Raw genomic sequence first — 15,226 nt, forward strand, 5'->3', positions numbered from 1 at the left:
CTCCTAAAATGCGAAAAATTCAACACATCAAGAAACATATTATTCAACAAGCTAAGCCAAACAACCCCAGATTTCAAGGAATTGGATGACCTGTCAAAATTGAGATTAGTCCTAGGAGAAGGAGACAGACCATACCTTGGGGCCAAATATGTAACAACATGTCACAACCTGAGGACTGTTTAAAATTAAGACTGTTTAAAATTAATATTGAACGTACCAAATGAAGTACAAAGACTGTTTAAAATTAATATTGTTTAAAATAATATTGTATGTACCCAACAAATGTCAAATCGATTGACACCTACAGAATGTTGGAAAACTGTACCTTTTTGCTATGTAAGCTTTGGCAATATGGTTCTCTGTAAACTTTCATGCCAATAAAGCATTTGAATTGGAATTGGAATTGGAATTGGACAGAGAGAGAGAGAGACACAGAGAGAGACAGAGTGAGAGAGAAACACAGAGAGAGACAGAGAGAGTGAGAGAGAGAGAGACAGAGAGAGAGAGAGAGAGAGAGACAGAGAGAGAGACAGAGAGAGAGACAGAGAGAGAGACAGAGAGAGAGTGAGAGAGAGTGAAAGAGACAGAGAGAGACAGGGAGAGGGAGAGACAGGGAGAGAGAGACAGAGAGAGACAGAGTGAGAGAGAAACACAGAGAGACAGAGAGAGTGAGAGACACAGAGACAGAGAGAGAGACAGAGAGAGAGAGACAGAGAGAGAGAGAGACAGAGAGAGAGACACACACAGAGAGAGACACAGAGAGAGAGAGAGAGAGAGACAGAGAGAGAGAGAGACAGAGACAGAGAGAGAGAGACAGAGAGAGAGAGAGAGAGAGAGAGAGACAGAGAGTGAGAGACACAGAGAGAGAGAGAGAGACACAGAGAGAGAGACACAGAGAGAGAGAGAGAGAGAGAGAGACAAAGAGAGAGAGAGACAGAGAGAGAGAGACAGAGAGAGACAGAGAGAGAGAGTGAGAGTTAGAGACAGAGTGAGAGAGAGAATGACAGAGGAAGAGAGAGTGAAAGAGAGAGTGAGAAGGAGAGGGAGTGGGACAGAGAGAGAGACAGAATGTGAGAGACAGAGAGGGAGAGAGAAAGAGACGTAGAGAGAGAGAGAGTGAGAGACGCAGAGAGAATGATAGAGAGACAGAGAGATAGAGGGGGAGAGAAAGAGAGCGACTGGGTGAGATGATCTAACTCAGCACAGGCCGGGGATGGAGCCTGGGCTTTTCCTGCTTGTGTGTGGGGCTCAGTACCACACCGGCGGGGGTGTGTGTGTCTGTGTGTGAGAGAGGAGGCGTATTTCCCCCTTCCTGCTCTTGGTGTGGCCTCGGATGACCCAAACGCCCCTCCCTGAATCCGCTGGTCGCGCTTCGAGATCTCACCTCCCGGTGAAATGGCTGAGCCCAAGGCTTACTCTGTCCAAACCCTGTGCCTGCCCGCCCGCTGCCCTCTCACCTCAGAGGTCTTGCTCCCCCTGCCGAACTTGTACCGCAGGCTCCGGTACATGGGCACTGTGTCCTTGAGATTTTGTTACTGTATAGAGAGAAATTCTATTTTATCATATTAATATTTAATATTCGTCTGCATTTTGTTTTTTTAACTTCCTTTCTAAGAAGAAGAAATGAAACAATCCTTGTGTGTGTGTCACGGGCACTTCTGCTGATTGTATCATACTGTACCTGATTAAACATACTGTAAACTGCTGCTTGAGGTGTCGCCTGGTCTGTAACTCCCCTGAATCAGCTATCGGATAAACTGGGTTAGTGCTCAGAGGGTTAATGGGATCTCAGGGAGAGAGACAGAGAAACAGAGAGAGGGAGATAGAGGGAGCGAGTGCGACAGAGAGGCAGAGGGAGGGAGACAGAGAGAGCGAGGGCGACAGTGTGACAGAGAGAGGGAGATAGAGAGCGAGAGCGAGAGTGTGACAGACTGAGTGACAAAGAGAGAGACAAGCAGAGGGAGGGAGACAGAGAGAGCGAGAGTGACAGAGAGACAGAAGCAGGGAGAGAAGGAGATAGAGAGTGATAGAGAGCGACAGAGAGACGGAGAAAGAGAGGTAGAGAGAGTGACAGGGAGTGTGATAGAGAGAGCGACAGAGATATAGACAGAGAGAGAGAGAGAGACAGGCAGGCAGACAGACAGTGACAAACAGACAGAGAGAGAGAGAGCGACAGACAGAGAGACAGAGTGACAGAGAGATAGTGACAGAGACAGTGAGAGCGAGAACGAGACAGACAGAACGAGACAGACAGAGAGAGACAAAAAGAGCAGGACTGAGAGAAAGAGAGAGAGAAAGGGACAGGTAATTTGAATCCACAAGATCGGGTGGGCAGTAAGATAAGTGAAGTGTGATCACAACCAGGTTCCAATATGCCAAATTCCAGTTTTAAACGAGGCGTGTGATTGGCTGGGTGCGAGTAATCTAATCACCAGAGTAAGCACGTTCATTAGTACAGTCGGATTGCCTATTAATGCAGCAATTAACAACATAATCACAAGGTAACGAGGGCCTTTACAATTCACTTTCACAGTCCTGTCGATTGAGCGCCTCCAGCATGGGGTTCCCAGGGCTCGTAAAAGTAAGCCGAGATTGAGGTGCACAGGAGAGAGGGGCACAGGACTGCGGGGCGCAGGAGAGCGGGACGCAGGAGAGCGGGGCGCAGGAGGGAGGGGCGCAGGAGGGAGGGGCGCAGGAGGGAGGGGCGCAGGAGGGAGGGGCGCAGGAGAGAGGGGCGCAGGAGAGAGGGGCGCAGGAGAGCGGGGCGCAGGAGAGCTGGACGCATGAGAGAGGGGCGCAGGAGGGAGGGGCGCAGGAGGGAGGGGCGCAGGAGAGAGGGGCGCAGGAGGGAGGGGCGCAGGAGAGCGGGGCGCAGGAGAGCAGGGCGCAGGAGGGAGGGGCGCAGGAGAGAGGGGCGCAGGAGAGAGGGGCGCAGGAGAGCAGGGCGCAGGAGAGCAGGGCGCAGGAGGGAGGGGCGCAGGAGAGAGGGGCGCAGGAGGGAGGGGCGCAGGAGGGAGGGGCGCAGGAGGGAGGGGCGCAGGAGAGAGGGGCGCAGGAGAGAGGGGCGCAGGAGAGAGGGGCGCAGGAGAGAGGGGCGCAGGAGAGAGGGGCGCAGGAGAGAGGGGCGCAGGAGGGAGGGGCGCAGGAGGGAGGGGCGCAGGAGGGAGGGGCGCAGGAGAGAGGGGCGCAGGAGAGAGGGGCGCAGGAGAGAGGGGCGCAGGAGAGAGGGGCGCAGGAGGGAGGGGCGCAGGAGGGAGGGGCGCAGGAGGGAGGGGCGCAGGAGGGAGGGGCGCAGGAGGGAGGGGCGCAGGAGGGAGGGGCGCAGGAGGGAGGGGCGCAGGAGGGAGTGGCGCAGGAGGGAGGGGCGCAGGAGAGAGGGGCGCAGGAGGGAGGGGCGCAGGAGGGAGGGGCGCAGGAGGGAGGGGCGCAGGAGAGAGGGGCGCAGGAGAGAGGGTCGCAGGAGGGAGGGGCGCAGGAGGGAGGGGCGCAGGAGGGAGGGGAGCAGGAGAGAGGGGAGCAGGAGAGAGGGGAGCAGGAGGGAGGGGCGCAGGAGGGAGGGGCGCAGGAGAGAGGGGCGCAGGAGAGAGGGTCGCAGGAGGGAGGGGCGCAGGAGGGAGGGGCGCAGGAGGGAGGGGCGCAGGAGAGAGGGGCGCAGGAGAGAGGGGCGCAGGAGAGAGGGGCGCAGGAGAGAGGGGCGCAGGAGAGAGGGGCAGGAGAGCGGGGCGCAGGAGAGCGGGGCGCAGGAGAGCGGGGCGCAGGAGAGCGGGGCGCAGGAGAGCGGGGAGCAGGAGAGAGGGGAGCAGGAGAGAGGGGAGCAGGAGAGAGGGGAGCAGGAGAGAGGGGAGCAGGAGAGAGGGGAGCAGGAGAGAGGGGTGCAGGAGGGAGCGGCTCAGGAGGGAGGGGCACAGGAGAGAGGGGCAGGAGAGAGGGGCACAGGAGAGAGGGGCACAGGAGAGAGGGGCACAGGAGAGCGGGGTGCAGGAGGGAGGGGCGCAGGAGGGAGGGGCGCAGGAGGGAGTGGCAGGAGAGCGGGGCGCAGGAGGGAGGGGCAGGAGAGAGGGGCGCAGGAGAGCGGGGTGCAGGAGGGAGGGACGCAGGAGGGAGGTGCGCAGGAGAGCGGGGCGCAGGAGAGATGGGCGCAGGAGGGAGGGGCACAGGAGAGAGGGGCACAGGAGAGAGGGGCACAGGAGAGAGGGGCACAGGAGAGGGGCACAGGAGAGAGGGGCACAGGAGAGAGGGGCACAGGAGAGAGGGGCACAGGAGAGAGGGACACAGGAGAGAGGGACACAGGAGAGTGGGACACAGGAGAGAGGGACACAGGAGAGAGGGACACAGGAGAGGGACACAGGAGAGAGGGGCACGGGAAAGAGGGGCACAGGAGAGAGGGGCACAGGAGAGAAGGGCACAGGAGAGAAGGGCACAGGAGAGAAGGGCACAGGAGAGAAGGGCACAGGAGAGAAGGGCACAGGAGAGAGGGGAGCAGGAGAGAGGGGCTCAGGAGAGGGGGCACAGGAGAGAGGGGCACAGGAGAGAAGGGCACATGAGAGAGGGGCACAGGAGAGAGGGGCAAAGGAGAGGTGGCGCAGGAGAGAGGATGGCAGGAGGGAGGGGTGCAGGAGGGAGGGACACAGGAGTGCGGGGCGCAGGAGAGGGAGGCACAGGAGAGAGTGGAGCAGCAGGGAGGGGAGCAGGAGGGAGGGGAGCAGGAGGGAGGGGCACAGGAGAGTGGGGCACAGGAGAGGGGGCACAGGAGAGGGGGCACAGGAGAGAGGTGCACAGGAGAGAGGGGGCACAGGAGAGAGGGGGCACAGGAGAGTGGCACAGGAGAGAGGGGCACAGGAGAGAGGGGCACAGGAGAGAGGGGCACAGGAGAGAGGGGCACAGGAGGGAGGGGCACAGGAGGGAGGGGCACAGGAGGGAGGGGCACAGGAGGGAGGGGCACAGGAGGGAGGGGCACAGGAGAGAGGGGCACAGGAGGGAGGGGCGTAGGAGGGGGGCACAGGAGGGAGTGGCACAGGAGAGAGGGGCACAGGAGAGGGGGCGCAGGAGAGAGGGGCACAGGAGAGAGGGGCAGGAGAGAGGGGCACAGGAGAGAGGGGTACAGGAGAGGGGAACAGGAGAGAGGGGCAAAGGAGGGAGGGGCACAGGAGAGAGGGGCACAGGAGAGAGGGGCACAGGAGAGAGGGGCACAGGAGAGAGGGGCACAGGGGAGAGGGGCACAGGGGAGAGGGGCACAGGGGAGAGGGGCACAGGGGAGAGGGGCACAGGAGAGAGGGGCTCAGGGGAGAGGGGCACAGGAGAGAGGGGCACAGGAGAGAGGGGCACAGGAGAGAGGGGCACAGGAGAGGGGCACAGGAGAGGGGGGCACAGGAGGGAGGGACACAGGAGAGGGGGGCACAGGAGGGAGGGGCACAGGAGAGGGGGCACAGGAGGGAGGGGCACAGGAGAGGGGGCACAGGAGGGAGGGGCACAGGACAGGCGGTACAGGAGAGAGGGGCACTGGAGGGAGGGGAGCAGGAGGGTGGGGCACAGGAGGGAGAGGCAAAGGAGAGCGGGGCACAGGAGAGAGGGGAGCAGGAGAGCGGCGCACAGGAGAGAGGGGCACAGGAGAGCGGGGCACAGGAGAGGGGGGCACAGTAGAGGCGGTACAGGAGAGAGGGGCACTGGAGGGAGGGGCACAGGATCTCTCCTGTGCCTTCAATAACCACAAAACTAGAAGTTATTAACTTAAACAAGTTGGCTTTTAATCACTAAGACCAGAGCTAACATCTCAACACACCGACTGGCTCACAGGAATGAGTCATACAGATCCTGGGATCTTTATGTAAGAGAAGTCAGGGGCGGAGCCAAGAGCCAAGGCCTGGAACCTTCCAGGTTAGTCAGGGAAGAGGAAGTGAAACCATACACCGTGCGGGGGAGGGTAATATACATGAGTGCAAAACGAATACAGGCAAAACAAACAGATTTCATTACATTCACCCCGTCTTTAGATTTAGTCCATCGGGGTGATGTTTCTTAAAAGTTGGTATAAGTGAGTCTGTCAGGAGGTTTTGCAGTTCTCAGTGATCAGCGCAAAGCCGGTTGGGGTGCCTCTAGGGGAGTGGATTCTGGTTCCTCCGCTGTCCGCGCCTCCGCAGTGTCTTCCAGGTTATCTGCAGTGTCCTCCAGGTTAAAGTTGGGTATTGATACCTCTGGGCGTCCTGTCTCTTTTTGGTGTAGGTCTTCCTCGGGTAGTCTCTCATCGTTCTCTCCGCTCCCCGAGGGAGCGAGGTCTTTTATGGAAACAGTGTCCTCTCGCCCGTCAGAGTATTCGATATAGGCGTACTGAGGGTTTGCATGGAGGAGCTGTACCTTTTCCACAAGGGGGTCCGTTTTATGGCCTCTCACGTGCTTCCGCAATAGTACTGTCCCCGGAGACGTCAGCCACACGGGTAGAGATATGCCCGAGGTGGATTTCCGGGGGAAAACGAACATCTTTTCGTGAGGGGTAGCGTTAGTGGCTGTACATAACAGAGACCTTATGGAGTGGAGCACGTCTAGGAGGACTTCCTGCCAGCGGGAGGTCGGAAGGCCTTTTGACTTTAAGGCTAACGTGACAGCCTTCCAAACAGTAGCATTCTCCCTTTCCACTTGCCCATTACCCCGGGGGTTGTAGCTAGTGGTTCTGCTAGTGGCTATCCCCTTTGAGAGCAAGAACTGGCGCAGTTCGTCACTCATAAATGACGTCCCCCTATCGCTGTGTATGTAGTTCGGCATGCCAAACATGCAAAATAGATTACAGAGACACTTGATGACCGTGGCACTGGTCATGTCTGGGCAGGGAATTGCGAAGGGGAAGCGGGAATATTCATCGATGATATTGAGGAAGTATACGTTACGGTCGTCAGAGGGAAGGGGTCCCTTGAAGTCCAGACTTAGGCGCTCGAATGGCCGTGTGGCTTTGATAAGGTGTGCACGGTCAGGCCTGTAGAAACGAGGCTTGCATTCCGCACAGATGCGGCAGGCTCTGGTCATTGCCCTGACCTCCTCGATGGAGTGGGGCAGATTGCGGGACTTTATAAAATGGTATAGTCGGGTGACCCCTGGGTGACAGAGGTCGTTGTGGAGACTCTGTAATTTGTCCGTATGAATGCTGGCACACATTCCCCGCGATAGGGCGTCTGGGGGTTCATTAAGGGCTCCCGGCCTGTACATAATGTCATAGTCGAACATGGATAGTTCGATCCTCCACCTGAGTATTTTGTCATTCTTGATTTTCCCCCTTTGTTTGTTATTAAACATGAAAGCCACCGACCGCTGGTCGGTGAGCAGGGTGCAACGTTTGCCGGCTAGGTAGTGTCTCCAGTGCCGCACTGCCTCCACTATAGCCTGTGCCTCCTTCTCGACAGAAAAGTGCCTGATTTCAGGTCCCTGAAGGGTTCGGGAGAAGAAGGCCACAGGTCTCCCAGCCTGATTGAGGGTCGCAGCTAAGGCAAAGTCTGACGCATCGCTTTCGACTTGAAAGGGAATGCTTTCGTCCACTGCACACAGTGCAGCCCTTTCAATGTCCTGTTTGATACTGGTGAAAGCCTCCCGAGCTTCAGCTGATAGTGGGAAGGATGTCGATTTAATGAGGGGTCGGGCCTTATCAGAGTAATTGGACACCCATTGGGCATAATACGAAAAAAATCCCAGTCACCTTTTTAAAGCTTTGGGATTGTGTGGCAGGGGCAGTTCCTTTAGGGGGCGTAATCGGTCAGGGTCCGGTCCAATTACCCCATCTTCCACCACACAGCCGAGGATACAGAGACGGGTTGTGTTGAAGACACATTTGTCTTCGTTGTAGGTTAGATTCAGCTTTAGGGCAGTTTTTAAAAATCTCGCAAGATTTAGATCGTGGTCTTGCTGGTTGTGCCCGCAGATAGTAACATTGTCCAGATAGGGGTAGGTAGATTGTAGTTTATTCTCGTCAACCATGCGGTCCATCTCACGTTGGAAGACCGAGACCCCATTTGTTACCCCGAAGGGCACTCTGAGAAAATGGTAGAGGCGCCCGTTCGCCTCGAAGGCGGTGTATGGGCGGTCCTCCGTTCTAATGGGGAGCTGGTGATACGCGGATTTGAGGACGATAGTCGAGAAGACTTGGTATTGCGCAATCTGGTTGACCATTTCTGATATGCGGGGTAAAGGGTAGGCGTCCAGCTGGGCATAAATATTAACAGTCTGGCTGTAGTCAATTACCATCCGTTTCTTTTCGCTATTTTTAACTATGACTACTTGGGCACGCCACGGACTGGTACTGCATTCAATAATGCCTTCCCGCAGGAATCTGTCCACTTCCGCCTTGATAAAGTGTCTGTCTTCCAGACTGTACCGTCTACTTTTGGTCGCTATGGGCCTACAGTTCGGAGCGAGATTAGCGAATAAAGAGGGCGGGCTGATTTTTAAGGTTGATAGGCCACAGACTGTGAGTGGCGGCTGGGTCCCGCCATATGCTAGCGTGACACCTTCGTGGTGGCACTGGAAGTCCAGGCCCAAGATTACATTAACACAGAGTTCTGGCATCACGAGGAGTTTAAAATCCTTGTAGTCCGTGCCTTTTACAGTCAGTGTTACCACACAGTAGCCCAAAATGTCCGAAGTGTGGGGCTTAGCAGCCATAGCAATTGTGCTCCGTGTAGGGGTTACCGTTAATGAGTGCCGCCGTACCAGGCTAGGGTGGATAAAACTCTCGGTACTCCCACAGTCAATTAAACATTCAGTTAAATTCCCGTTTACCTGTATGTCCATCATGGATTTTGTCAACGGGTGTGGCCTGGATTGATCCACCGTGATCGAAGCCACTGTTGGGCCCTGGGCGGCCGTTGAGTGGGGAAAAGATGGCGGATCCCAAGATGGCGGCCCGCACGGCACACACAAGGTGGTGATGGAGTTGGAAATCGGATTCCCCCTGCAGACTTTGCTAAAATGCCCCTTTTTCTTACATTTGAAGCATGTAGCGTCCTTCGCTGGGCATCGTTGTCTGGGGTGCTTGGCCTGGCCGCAGAAGTAGCATTTCGGGCCTCGAGACATTGCCGCTGTAGTAGGACTCCTGGGTGAACTTATGTGTGGGGACTCCGGCGGTGTAGAGCTGGTCTGAGACCTGGATGGGGAAGATGGCTGATTCCAAGATGGCGGCCCGCTCGGCGTGCATGAGGCGGTGAGGGCCACATGGCCGGAAGAATAAGAGTCAGAGTTTTTCTGGGCCACGTCCAGCGATCGCGCAGTGGCCACTGCCTTTTTTAAGTCCAGGACCTCCTTCTCCAGCAGTCTCTGCCGGATATAATTCGATTTGAGGCCCGTGATGAAGGAATCGCGGACCAATTCGTCAGAGTACACGTTGGCCGTCACGGCCTTGCAGTTACAGTCCCGGACCAAGTCCTTTAGACCCTGTAAGAAATCGTCCATTGATTCCTCAGGTCGCTGCCTGCGTGTAGCCAGCAGATGTCTGGCGTACACTTCGTTTACTGGCCTCTGGTATTGGGCCTTCAGGATAGTGATGGCCTCCGTGTAAGAGGTGGCGTCCCAGATGAACGAATAAATCCGATGACTAACGTGAGTAGTCAGTAGACTCAGTTTATCTACCTCGCTAGCGGATGAGGCCCTCGCGAAGAGTTCGAAGCATTTGAGCCAGTGTCCAAATTGATTTGATGCTTCAGCAGAATGAGGATCCAAGTCCAGACGCTCTGGTTTTAGGAGTCGATCCATCCTAGTATTCTTTAGTGATTAAAATTGATGTGCCTTCAATAACCACAAAACTAGCAGTTATTAAATTAAACAAGTTGGCTTTTAATCACTAACATCAGAGCTAACATCTCAACACACCGACTGGCTCACAGGAATGAGTCATACAGATCCTGGGATCTTTATGGAAGAGAAGTCAGGGGCGGAGCCAAGAGCTGGAACCTTCCAGGTTAGTCAGGAAAGAGGAAGTGAAACTATACACCGTGTGGGGGAGGGTAATATACATGAGTGCGAAACAAATACAGGCAAAACAAACAGATTTCAATACAGGGGGGAACAGGAGAGAGGGGCACAGGAGGGAGGGGCAAAGGAGGGAGGGGCACAGGAAATAGGACACAGGAGGGAGGGGCAAAGGAGGGAGGGGCACAGGAGGGAGGGGCAAAGGAGGGAGGGGCACAGGAGATAGGACACAGGAGGGAGGGGCATAGGAGGGAGGGGCACAGGAGGGAGGGGCAAAGGAGGGAGGGGCACTGGAGAGGGGCGCGGGAGAGAGGGGCGCGGGAGAGAGGGTCGCGGGAGAGAGGGGCGCAGGAGGGAGGGGCGCAGGAGGGAGGGGCGCAGGAGATAGGAGCGCAGGAGGGAGGGGCGCAGGAGGGAGGGGCGCAGGAGAGGGGGGCGCAGGAGAGGGGGGCGCAGGAGAGGGGGCGCAGGAGAGGGGGGTGCAGGAGAGGGGGGCGCAGGAGAGGGGGGCGCAGTAGAGGGGGGCGCAGGAGAGGGGGGCGCAGTAGGGGGGGCCGCAGGAGGGAGGGGCGCAGGAGGGAGTGGCGCAGGAGAGAGGGGCGCAGGAGAGAGGGGCGCAGGAGAGAGGGGGCCAGGAGAGAGGGGGACAGGAGAGAGGGGGACAGGAGAGAGGGGGACAGGAGAGAGGGGGACAGGAGAGAGGGGGACAGGAGAGAGGGGGACAGGAGAGAGGGGGACAGGAGAGAGAGGGACAGGAGAGAGGGGCACAGGAGAGAGGGGCACAGGAGAGGGGGGCACAGGAGAGGGGGGCACAGGGGAGAGGGGCACAGGAGAGAGGGGCACAGGAGAGATGGGCACAGGAGAGAGGGGCACAGGAGAGAGGGGCACAGGAGAGATGGGCACAGGAGAGAGGGGCACAGGAGAGAGGGGCACAGGAGAGAGGGGCACAGGAGAGGGGCACAGGAGAGAGGGGCACAGGAGAGGGGGGCACAGGAGGGAGGGGCACAGGACAGGCGGTACAGGAGAGAGGGGCACTGGAGGGAGGGGAGCAGGAGGGTGGGGCACAGGAGGGAGAGGCAAAGGAGAGAGGGGCACAGGAGAGCGGGGCACAGGAGAGGGGGGCACAGTAGAGGCGGTACAGGAGAGAGGGGCACTGGAGGGAGGGGCACAGGATCTCTCCTGTGCCTTCAATAACCACAAAACTAGAAGTTATTAACTTAAACAAGTTGGCTTTTAATCACTAAGACCAGAGCTAACATCTCAACACACCGACTGGCTCACAGGAATGAGTCATACAGATCCTGGGATCTTTATGTAAGAGAAGTCAGGGGCGGAGCCAAGAGCCAAGACCTGGAACCTTCCAGGTTAGTCAGGAAAGAGGAAGTGAAACTACACACCGTTTGGGGGAGGGTAATATACATGAGTGCAAAACGAATACAGGCAAAACAAACAGATTTCATTACATTCACCCCTTCTTTAGATTTAGTCCATCGGGGTGATGTTTCTTAAAAGTTGGTATAAGTGAGCCTGTCAGGAGGTTTTGCGGTTCTCAGTGATCAGCGCAAAGCCGGTTGGGGTGCCTCTAGGGGAGTGGATTCTGGTTCCTCCGCTGTCCGGGCCTCCGCAGTGTCTTCCAGGTTATCTGCAGTGTCCTCCACGTTAAAGTTGGGTATTGATACCTCTGGGCGTCCTGTCTCTTTTTGGTGTAGGTCTTCCTCGGGTAGTCTCTCATCGTTCTCTCCGCTCCCCGAGGGAGCGAGGTCTTTTATGGAAACAGTGTCCTCTCGCCCGTCAGAGTATTCGATATAGGTGTACTGAGGGTTTGCATGGAGGAGCTGTACCTTTTCCACAAGGGGGTCCGTTTTATGGCCTCTCACGTGCTTCCGCAATAGTACTGTCCCCGGAGACGTCAGCCACGCGGGTAGAGATATGCCCGAGGTGGATTTCCGGGGGAAAACGAACATCTTTTCGTGAGGGGTAGCGTTAGTGGCAGTACATAACAGAGACCTTATGGAGTGGAGCACGTCTAGGAGGACTTCCTGCCAGCGGGAGGTCGGAAGGCCTTTTGACTTTAAGGCTAACGTGACAGCCTTCCAAACAGTAGCATTCTCCCTTTCCACTTGCCCATTACCCCGGGGGTTGTAGCTAGTGGTTCTGCTAGTGGCTATCCCCTTTGAGAGCAAGAACTGGCGCAGTTCGTCACTCATAAATGACGTCCCCCTATCGCTGTGTATGTAGTTCGGCATGCCAAACATGCAAAATAGATTACAGAGACACTTGATGACCGTGGCACTGATCATGTCTGGGCAGGGAATTGCGAAGGGGAAGCGGGAATATTCATCGATGATATTGAGGAAGTATACGTTACGGTCGTCAGAGGGAAGGGGTCCCTTGAAGTCCAGACTTAGGCGCTCGAATGGCCGTGTGGCTTTGATAAGGTGTGCACGGTCAGGCCTGTAGAAACGAGGCTTGCATTCCGCACAGATGCGGCAGGCTCTGGTCATTGCCCTGACCTCCTCGATGGAGTGGGGCAGATTGCAGGACTTTATAAAATGGTATAGTCGGGTGACCCCTGGGTGACAGAGGTCGTTGTGGAGACTCTGTAATTTGTCCGTATGAATGCTGGCACACATTCCCCGCGATAGGGCGTCTGGGGGTTCATTAAGGGCTCCCGGCCTGTACATAATGTCATAGTCGAACATGGATAGTTCGATCCTCCACCTGAGTATTTTGTCATTCTTGATTTTCCCCCTTTGTTTGTTATTAAACATGAAAGCCACCGACCGCTGGTCGGTGAGCAGGGTGCAACGTTTGCCGGCTAGGTAGTGTCTCCAGTGCCGCACTGCCTCCACTATAGCCTGTGCCTCCTTCTCGACAGAAAAGTGCCTGATTTCAGGTCCCTGAAGGGTTCGGGAGAAGAAGGCCACAGGTCTCCCAGCCTGATTGAGGGTCGCAGCTAAGGCAAAGTCTGACGCATCGCTTTCGACTTGAAAGGGAATGCATTCGTCCACTGCACACACTGCAGCCCTTTCAATGTCCTGTTTAATACTGGTGAAAGCCTCCCGAGCTTCAGCTGATAGTGGGAAGGACGTCGATTTAATGAGGGGTCGGGCCTTATCAGAGTACTTGGGCACCCATTGGGCATAATACGAAAAAAATCCCAGTCACCTTTTTAAAGCTTTGGGATTGTGTGGCAGGGGCAGTTCCTTTAGGGGGCGTAATCGGTCAGGGTCCGGTCCAATTACCCCATCTTCCACCACACAGCCGAGGATACAGAGACGGGTTGTGTTGAAGACACATTTGTCTTCGTTGTAGGTTAGATTCAGCTTTAGGGCAGTTTTTAAAAATCTCGCAAGATTTAGATCGTGGTCTTGCTGGTTGTGCCCGCAGATAGTGACATTGTCCAGATAGGGGTAGGTAGCTTGTAGTTTATTCTCGTCAACCATGCGGTCCATCTCACGTTGGAAGACCGAGACCCCATTTGATACCCCGAAGGGCACTCTGAGAAAATGGTAGAGGCGCCCGTTCGCCTCGAAGGCGGTGTATGGGCGGTCCTCCGTTCTAATGGGGAGCTGGTGATACGCGGATTTGAGGTCGATAGTCGAGAAGACTCGGTATTGCGCAATCTGGTTGACCATTTCTGATATGCGGGGTAAAGGGTAGGCGTCCAGCTGGGTATAAATATTAACAGTCTGGCTGTAGTCAATTACCATCCGTTTCTTTTCGCTATTTTTAACTATGACTACTTGGGCACACCACGGGCTGGTACTGCATTCAATAATGCCTTCCCGCAGGAATCTGTCCACTTCCGCCTTGGTAAAGTGTCTGTCTTCCAGACTGTACCGTCTACTTTTGGTCGCTATGGGCCTACAGTTCGGAGCGAGATTAGCAAATAAAGAGGGCGGGCTGATTTTTAAGGTTGATAGGCCACAGACTGAGTGGCGGCTGGGACCCGCCATATGCTAGCGTGACACCTTCGTGGTGGCACTGGAAGTCCAGGCCCAAGATTACATTAACACAGAGTTCTGGCATCACGAGGAGTTTAAAATCCTTGTAGTCCGTGCCTTTTACAGTCAGTGTTACCACACAGTAGCCCAAAATGTCCGAAGTGTGGGGCTTAGCAGCCATAGCAATTGTGCTCCGTGTAGGGGTTACTGTTAATGAGTGCCGCCGTACCAGGCTAGGGTGGATAAAACTCTCGGTACTCCCACAGTCAATTAAACATTCAGTTAAATTCCCGTTTACCTGTATGTCCATCATGGATTTTGTCAACGGGTGTGGCCTGGATTGATCCACCGTGATCGAAGCCACTGTTGGGCCCTGGGCGGCCGTTGAGTGGGGAAAAGATGGCGGATCCCAAGATGGCGGCCCGCACGGCACACACAAGGTGGTGACGGAGTTGGAAATCGGATTCCCCCTGCAGACTTTGCTAAAATGCCCCTTTTTCTTACATTTGAAGCATGTAGCATCCTTCGCTGGGCATCGTTGTCTGGGGTGCTTGGCCTGGCCGCAGAAGTAGCATTTCGGACCTCGAGACATTGCCGCTGTAGTAGGACTCCTGGGTGAACTTCTGTGTGGGGACTCCGGCGGTGTAGAGCTGGTCTGAGACCTGGATGGGGAAGATGGCTGATTCCAAGATGGCGGCCCACTCGGCGTGCACAAGGCGGTGAGGGCCGCATGGCCGGAAGAATAAGAGTCAGAGTTTTTCTGGGCCACGTCCAGCGATCGCGCAGTGGCCACTGCCTTTTTAAAGTCCAGGACCTCCTTCTCCAGCAGTCTCTGCCGGATATAATTCGATTTGAGGCCCGTGATGAAGGAATCGCGGACCAATTCGTCAGAGTACACGTTGGCCGTCACGGCCTTGCAGTTACAGTCCCGGACCAAGTCCTTTAGACCCTGTAAGAAATCGTCCATTGATTCCTCAGGTCGCTGCCTGCGTGTAGCCAGCAGATGTCTGGCGTACACTTCGTTTACTGGCCTCTGGTATTGGGCCTTCAGGATAGTGATGGCCTCCGTGTAAGAGGTGGCGTCCCAGATGAACGAATAAATCCGATGACTAACGTGAGTAGTCAGTAGACTCAGTTTATCTACCTCGCTAGCGGATGAGGCCCTCGCGAAGAGTTCGAAGCATTTGAGCCAGTGTCCAAATTGATTTGATGCTTCAGCAGAATGAGGATGCAAGTCCAGACGCTCTGGTTTTAGGAGTTGATCCATCCTAGTATTCTTTAGTGATTAAAATTGATGTGCCTTCAATAACCACAAAACTAGCAGTTATTAAATTAAA

The sequence above is a fragment of the Somniosus microcephalus genome, unplaced genomic scaffold, assembly GCF_052327205.1.
Source record: "Somniosus microcephalus isolate GS21.2 unplaced genomic scaffold, FLI_Smic_1.0 unresolved_chr9, whole genome shotgun sequence".
NCBI classification, from domain to species: Eukaryota; Metazoa; Chordata; class Chondrichthyes; order Squaliformes; family Somniosidae; genus Somniosus; species Somniosus microcephalus.